This window comes from Plectropomus leopardus, chromosome 13 (assembly GCF_008729295.1).
Source record: "Plectropomus leopardus isolate mb chromosome 13, YSFRI_Pleo_2.0, whole genome shotgun sequence".
NCBI lineage: Eukaryota > Metazoa > Chordata > Actinopteri > Perciformes > Serranidae > Plectropomus > Plectropomus leopardus.
In genome coordinates, this window is record NC_056475.1 from 12,615,186 (window position 1) to 12,624,057 (window position 8,872).

At 41.8% G+C, this 8,872-nt stretch overlaps 1 protein-coding gene across 1 annotated transcript in view; it reads right to left on the reverse strand.

Annotated features, from left to right (window-relative positions):
* The window catches only part of jade2 (jade family PHD finger 2), a 211,139-nt gene extending 203,433 nt beyond the window's left edge, over positions 1-7,706 (reverse strand). The window contains exon 1 of the mRNA XM_042499142.1: positions 7,651-7,706. The gene's annotated coding sequence lies outside the window, so the exon portion shown is untranslated. The remainder of the gene's footprint in view (positions 1-7,650) is intronic.
* Between the last annotated feature and the right edge of the window lie 1,166 nt (positions 7,707-8,872).

Below are 8,872 nucleotides of genomic sequence, written 5' to 3' on the forward strand. Positions count from 1 at the left end.
ATACATTAAGTGCAAAAAAAATCTTCCAAAGATGGCACAGTGAGTCAGAAGCTTATTTCCATCTTGGATTACCGGGTGTTCAAACAGCAAAGGAAGGTCTGACATACTGTTTCTGTCTGTTGTTTACTCGCCCTCTATCCCCGCACACACACACACACACTAACTCCTGCAACTCGTCCCATCAGGAGCTCAGGCAGCATCTGTCAGCCTGTCCATCACTGTGTTTAAAGCCTTCAGACTTTTTTATTTTCTCCCTAAAGAAGAGTAGGAGGCAGCAGGCGGACAGAGAGAGAAAAGTTTGACATTTAGGATGATGGACGGAGAAAGTATCTAATGGATTATGACACATTTCTGGATGTAAATGTATTGTTGGATAGTTGTTTGTATGGTAAAGTAAAGACGCCACTTAAAAAGACACATTTCTCGTGAACTGATGTCTGAGGCACTTGCAGATGCCTAATGAAAATGCCAGTGCCAGCTTTGACTTCTTGCATGCACTTTGAAATTTAGTCTATAAATGTGGAAAAAACTAGGATTGCCGCCTTGTAGTTGTGTGCCTCAGCAAACCACTCAAGTTGCACTAGCAGTCTATATCCACACTGTGAAAACATAGACGCCTCTCAAATATCTTCTCCACAGCAGCACGAGATCTTTACAATCAGTACAGTTTCACCAAAGATTAATGTCATCAATTCAGTATCTGATCAAATTTCTCCCCCTCCGTTCTTGAATTACTACACTGAGTATTGGCCAGAGAGGTGTGTTTGCAGAACATTAAGATGTCACAATGAGTTGAAATTCAAACTTTTGGATATAAAATGTCATCACTTCATTGTATCTGATTAGACATTTGTGTAAAATTTTATCATAATCAGCTATGAATTCTTGAGTTTGGGCCAAAAACATGTTTTGTGAGGTCACAATCACGTTGAGCTTTGACCACTAAATTTTAATCAGTTCAAATGCAAGTGCACATTTGTGCCAAATTTGAAGAAATTCCCTTAATTTGTTCTTGTGAAATTGTGAATGAGTCTGATGAAAAGTGAAAGTGACCTTGACCTCTGACCACCAAAATTTAAGCATTTCATCATTGAGTCCAAGTGAACATTTGTGCCAAATTTGAAAAAAAAAATCCCTGAAGTTGATCTTGAACTTTTAAATTTGCAAGAATGGGACAGACAGGTTGACGGACAGACGGACAGACAAAGTGAAAACATAATGCCCCCCGCTTCTGCTCTCGCCAGTATGAAGCATTGGATTTTTTGGTGATATCCAATACGCCCATATGTAGGAATAGGGATTGAAACCCGGTTCAATTGTGGATCCAGTTCTGCTTTTTTTAAAACCTGAAAATCAATAACATTTGAGCTTATCGATACCACTATAGAGTCCTGTGGGTCCTCTAATGCAACATCACATCTCGAGTCGAGTCACGTCATTTAAATCCAACCACTGGGCCGCATACTTTACATCAAATTAAACCTAAATGCAGTTACCTTGTCTGTCTTCGGGGTACAAAAAATTAAAAAAAAAAAAAAAAAAAAAAAAACTTCAACTCCATCAGCTGCTGCTGCGGCACAGCCAGCACCATCCTCATCATCATCCACTCACAGCAGCAGTGGTAAGCACACCCAGACTTTGTAATAAGTCCTGCCAGTTAAAAATAGTAATCAAATGTTGAAATTTGAGTTGAAATCGACAGGGTAACAGCTAGTTAGCAAAATAAACACGTTTCTATAAGGTTTCATTGTAATACGTTTAAATGACTCTTTGGCAAAGGTATATAAAACGTCATCATGATGTGTTCAAATGTAACATCAAGAAAAAGAAAATTAAATTTTTGCAGAGAAACTTGAACAATACAATAGTTGTTTGGGTGAGAAATTTGTTTTCCCCGCAAGATAAAATGGATAGTAAGGATGAAATTAAAACCTGTTTAACATCCTATTATGAGCACTAATCATCTTATCATTAAAACTACTGATGCCAAGATCTTTCAAATTAAATATTCATATTAAAATACAATGATTATTTCCTCATTAGTAATAACATAACTGAAAGTGACAGTAAAACCAGTTCTGTTAAAAATGTTTTGTCGCCTTGTCTTTCCACCAAATAATAGAAAATCAATAGTGGTATCAATAAAGACTCGGATCATTAAGGAGTCTGGATAAATGTATCAATATAAATAAAAATTAAAGATCCCCATCCTTACCGATATGTAACAACTCATATGACAGATAGCCACTACTCCGAAACTAATTTTAATGATCATCAAGTGTCTCCTGTAGTGGAATTAACATCATATTATGCATACTCTTATCATGATGGCCCACCAGCAGATGCACACATAAAATACAATGCTTTTCAGTGTATGGAATTTATAATTCACTGTGCAAAATAAGAAAAATACTTTAGCGTAGGTTGATGAATTCAGCATGTTGGCCAACTCCCACATTTCATTTTAAAGCCATTATCTGCCAACACAGATGATGTAAAGATATTATCTTGCATCAAGTGTCAAATCAACCATCACAATTTCCCATAACCTAAGTGAAAACTCCAAATTGCCTGTTTTGTCTGACCAATGGTCTGAAACCCTAATATATTCCAATGATATACTGTAAAACAGAGACAAACACAAAACCCTTAACTCAAGCATCCATGATAAATGAATAATACCCTACATTTACAGAAATATCACCTGAACACAAAATATGAAATTTATAGAGTCCAACTGTAGGTAGAGGTGAAATGAAAACACATGAAATAAGCATAAAGAAAACTAAGCCATGCTGAGATATGCTCTAATGGTATCACTGTCAACTTAGTGATAACAACAGACATCACTGTGTACTATCCCAAAAAATGGATCATTAATTTTATCTGAAAAACTACCTGCTGCACCAGAACTGCTCTTATTCACTCAGCAATCATGGGCAGCGTCTGCAGGACGAAGAGTTATGAGGCACATTCCAATTACCCCTGCAAAAAAAAAAATCTTTGTGTGAAATATGTGTACCACTTCCTTCCTCACCAGTGATGTGTGCAGGTGTGCAGACTTTGCAATTATCCTTTACTAACAAGGCTGAGTCACAGCGGCACAGGAGAGAAAAAAAAAATCTAAAAATTAAAACACCCCCTCTCCCCTTGAGGTCTGACGTCATCTCCTGCCCACTGAACAGCAGGTTAGCGTGTGCGCGCACACACACACACACACACTCAAGAACGCACTAATGAGGTTCTACGCCACAGCAGGGTCGTCTACTGAGAGCAAACACTGACAAAACACACACGGGTTAATGCATAAAAACATGCCTGCAGCGTTCAATCCACCACGTGGCTGGTTTCATGTTGCAAAACTTGTAAAGCGAGACAAAACCTGCTGCACGTGAGGAAACCAGAACAACCCCACAAACTGAACACACTGGCAGGTGTTTTCATGTGTTTCTGTTTGCATTATCTAGTATGTTACCTTAACCTACGTACAAGTGTAATAAAAGTCATTTAAAAGTCTTAGAAAGTCCCTTTTTATATAAGAATTCCAATTGCAGAAAAAGTTATTATTATGTCCAGAAGTGTGGACTCAAGTCACATGACTTTGAGTCCAGTCATAAATCTGATGATTTAAGACTCAATTTGACAAAAAAATAAAACACTTGACTTGGACTTGAACACAAATGACTTGGCAATTCACCTAGACTTGAGCCTTTGACTTGAAAGAACTTGAAACTATCCCCCAAGCACAAAGATTAAAAAGTTCTGAAGTTCTAAAATGTTATTTTAGAAGTTTACCACAAATCAATTCATTTTTATCTTTTTTATTTCATTTGGAAATAAAACAAGCAACAATACAAAATCGCTTTAAAGGAAGAATAGTCCTACAGAAAATGTTTTACATCATTTTTCTGATGTGAGATGCGATGATTAAAAACTAACAAAAATCATTCTGTTGTGGTTATTAGTGAAATGTCACTCAGCACTTCCTTTTTTGTGGTTAAGTTTCACTTGTTTTAACAAACTTGCAACAAATATGGACATTTCAAGAGCCATTCATTTTTGTCAACCAATCTGATTGGCTGTCAGATTGGTTAAAACAGTATGTCGACTTACTGGGAGTGAAGATTGATAATGTTAGTTGATTCAGGATATAAATTATTGCATGGCACACTTTTTAAAAGGCTTTTTAGTCATTGAGCTCAGGGGAAGATATCAAGTAATTTCATATCAAAAGGCTTAACTACAAGTGAATTCATGAGTCATGTGACTTGAATCCACACCTGTGCAAAACAATAACTTGGTCCCACCTCTAATAACATCCCTTAATAAAGACACTCAAGTCCCAGAAGACATTTCCATTTTCATGTCCCTTTTTTTCAAGGGTTGTAAAATCTAAAAGGCACAACCAGAAATTTAGATCAATCAGTATCGATATCAGAAATTCAATATGGGGCTGTTCTCGACTCACAAAATTACAGCACTCCGTGCTACACACCAAATAGAACACACACACACACACACACACACACACACACACACACACACACAAATCCTACTCAGCTAGTAGTAATACCCTTGTGGCCAACATGCTGGTTAGTTAGTTAGTAAGCAGAGCAGAGCGCAGCAGCGAGCTAGTGACATGACAGCTAGCCAACCCGCCTGCAGGCAGCCACACACACACACACACACACACACACACACATACACACACACATAAATCCTTCTGCTCAGTTGGTTCCCATCCTTCTTATCTCACACATATTTCTGCATCACACACACACTTGCCCTGCAGCCCTCTTTAGCAAAGTATGTAAAAACACGCATGTGCACATAGGGGGTCGTGTGTGTACCTGCGTGCGTGTGACAGATTGAGGTTACGGTTATATGTGACGTCAGCGGTCCATTCATGAACAACAACCCTCCTCCTCCTCCTTCTCTTCACTACGTAGCAGCTAATGCGATACACCGCACCACGTGGGGGTCCTTACCCCCTTTCCCAGCCAATCCGAGCTCAGCGCTTAATGCAGCAGACACAAATACACACACTACGCTACACCCCCGCCCACACACACACGTGTGCATATATACACATGTTTGGCTTATAAGGACTGCGTGCTTGAGTTTCACATGACCCACTGTACAGGGAGAGGTCATACATACATGCGCACATTCCTCCTGGCTGAGCTCCTAAGTCAGATGATGGGAGAAATTAAAGTCGAGAGGTGATGAGGAGACGAGGAGGGAGAGGATGGAGAGATGGATGGATGGTTGGGGAGTAAAAAGAGCAGAAGATGTATGGAAGAGAAGGCAGGATAAGGGATGGATGAGAAATGAGGGAATGAAACATGGATGATTGGCTGGCGGAAGAGCTGTCATCAAAAAAAAAAAAAAAAAACGGAAGCAAAATGAAAACAGCTCTCATCCCTGTTCACTTGCCTTGTAAACAACCACTGTCTCTAGGCGAGAGAGGCGAGCCTCAAGGGAGCGAGGGAAGGAGGAGGAGGAGAGCAAGAGAATGAGTGAAAACAAGATAGCACTGCATCAGGAAAGATATGAAAGACAGAGAGGGGGATAGAGGGATAGAGAGAGAGTTGTTATGCCCCCACACACCATGACTCATCTCCGGTTTCATACCCAGCAGGAGGAGGGTTGTGTGTTTGTGTGTGTCTGTGTGTGCAAGTGTGTTGGGAGAGTTTGAAGAGCATGGTACGTGCATCTGTACTTGAATATGTATTTAGAGTGAGCGAGAGGCACACAGAGTTGTTGGTTTGTGTGCACGATTTAAGCTTGTGTGTGTGAGGTGAGAGAGAGAGGCAGAGTGGGGGGTGCTGCTGTCACAACTGGGATCATTTAACAAGTCCCCAGACGATTCTAGCTTAATTGATTCAAGGCTACAGCCAGTTCAGCTTCACGTGCGCCATCAAAAAATGTTAGATGAATTGCTTGCATCCGTTAATGATCAGCACTAATAGGAAGACATAATGTTCTTTAGGGGTTGGCCAGGCAATTATGAACAGTAGGTGGCCACACTGCACCCCTCCAGAGTAAATGCCCCACTTACACCACATTACTGACACCTGACTCCCAGCATCTGCATCCACATGTTTGTTTTGTTGTTGTTTTTCTTTTCAGGTAGGATGCTCTCAGCCCAGGGATGCAGCCAGAGCTCTGACTTTGAGGAGGTAAACAACAGCCACTCCCCCCTCTTCTACAGCCAGCTAGATCTGCACAGCACGAAGCAGGAGGAGGAGGAGGAGGAGGAGGAGGAGGAGGAGGAGAGGGTGAAGGAGGCAGAGAGGAGTTGCTCTAATTCCTTGATGTGTGTGTGTATATGTGTGGTTGCGTGCTCAGCCTCTCTAAAAGCAGTGCCGCTCCCCCCTTTCCTCCCTTTTTTTCACTGACGAGTGAAGGAACCTGCAGATCCTTTCAGGCAGTGATATTTATGATACTCATTTTATAATTCACAGTAAAAATAAAGTGATTCACACTGGGAATTGATTTTGTACTTTTAGTATACAAAAGGTGCTAAAGTGCACAAAACAGCACCAAAATAGAGCTTGCTTATCAAAAAAAAGTGCCAGTAAAGGATCCCCCAAACCCCCTGACAGCGGTCTGAGCTATGCCCCGAATGTTGTAAAATCATGGAAATGTGCTAAAATCATAGAAATGTCCTCAAATCCCAGAAGAAACATCATAAACTCCTAGAAATCTTAGAAATGTCTTCAGATCCTTGAAAAATGCTCAAATCCATGAAACTGACAGATTTTTTTCTTCGTATGATATTTGACTAATCCAAAGACTTAAATAGAAACTTAAATGACAAGAAAAGAAAAATGCTAAAATCATAGAAATCTCCTAAAATCCTCAAAACATCCTAAAATAATAGAAACATCCTAAAATGACAGCAATATCCTAAAATCCCAAAAACATCCAGAACTCCTAGAAATGTCCTAAAATCCTAAAAACATGCGTGGGGCTGCTGCCACTGGCCCCTGGCCCCCTGTCATTTTGCAAAAGTGCCCCCCAAGCCAAGCAAGTTGGGTATCTCTGCTTTAGGGACTGTTTGGTGCCTCCACCCTGCAGACCTGCAGCTCCCCTCACAACTTCATCTCATCTACTACTGTAGTAACTGTACAGTAACGTGTGTGTAAAAAACGTGTGTGTGTGCATGCACATTCGCCTGCAAGTTACTTCTCGCATTCCTCGCTACGCTGCTGCAAATGGCCCTATTTGTCGCAATTACGCGCAAAAAATAACCCCACTTGGATACTGTCCAACTCACCCGCTCGCGCACTTGATTCCCAATGGGGCGCGTTCACGTTTGCAGCTACAACATGGCCAAGTTTACCCGGTTAATTTCATCCCTATGCGTGCACAAGCTTGCAAACCGGTTATTTGTCTCTTCTGCACTGCAACACATAAAACACATACCCCCAGCACCCCACCCCCCTTGACCCACATGCACCGCTCACTGTAAGCGCCCCTGCCCGCTCACTGTGACTGACAAGCCCGCTGCAAAAGTGCGTGCAGAGCCCTGCTGCTAGCCTAGCACCGATAGCACTTGCAGCAGCAAAGTGTCCTGTAACACTCCCACTTTTACATTTTTATCATATTCACTCGCATATTAGTGGCAGGCAGATTATTTTTTACCTTGATCGCAGTCAGCTTCGGGTGCAGAGACGTCCACAGTCCTGGACGGTGGGCGATTTCCACAGATTAGGAGATCATTGGGAGCCAGGCACATGTAGTTTTACAGTGGAGGGGTTTAGCAGTTTGCCCACTCAGTGCCCCCTGGCAGGCTGCTAGCAGTGCTGCTAAAACGACTCTGGATCCACGTTGGGTGACAGGACTTGTCCCCTTCCCCTCCCTTCCCCTCACGGTGCGTGTTGACAGCGCGTCAGCTCTGCAAAGACCGGCCGCCGAGTCCAAATCCGAGATAAAATCCAAAAAAAGTGGCAGCCAGACTTGAGTTGCAGCCTTTTTGCAAGTCAACAAACACAGTGGTGTCGCCGCTTGGTCCTCCTGTCGGTTCACGGTGTGGCAGGCTGCGAGGTGCGCACAACACACCGCTCACAGGAAAGCATGTCGCATTTTGCAAAAGCAGCCCAAACGTGGTGTCAAAATCCCGACGATGTTTTCCTCTCCGGTGCCAGCGGTACAAGGAGGAGGGGACGGAGAAGCAGGAGGAGGAGGAGGGGTAAAAAAAAAAAAAAAAAAAGAAAAGGATGCTTTATTTCCAAACGATGAGTCAGAAAAGATTGCAAGCCAGTTTCGCAACGTCCCTCCTTCAAAAATAAAACATTGAGTTCTCCTCGTCTTCACTTGCTGCCTTGCCTCGTTTTCACTCCTCCAGCCCGGTGTACGTGCACACACCGCTCTGCACAAATGCACAGGCGGGTCTTGTCTTGCAACCTCTCCCCCCACCCCTGGAGAGAAAAAAAAGACAACACAGAGAAAAATCAGCTCTTATCATCAGCTTGAAAACTCTTTTGGCGCCATATTTATGGCGTACTTTCAATTCACTGTTACCGCAAGCTGCACTTCCTACTCTGAGAAATGCTAGATTACTGCGCCTCGGAGAGGAGAGGATGGGGATTGAACCTTCACCTGCCAATTCTCTGTCAGTTGCACAGGCTTAGACTTAGTGGTGGAAAGTGTTGAAATGGGACATAAAAAGCTGTATTCAGTGGCAGTGGTTATCATGTGGGACCAGTTAACAATTTTAAAGCCTGAGCAAGGAGGTTTGATTTCTTAAAAAATAAAATAAAACAATAAAAATAAAATAAAAAATGTGAATAAAAGAATGAACACTTTAACAAGGAAAGGGCCCAAAACTGGGAAAAAAAAGTATATAATAAATAAGTTACAAGAA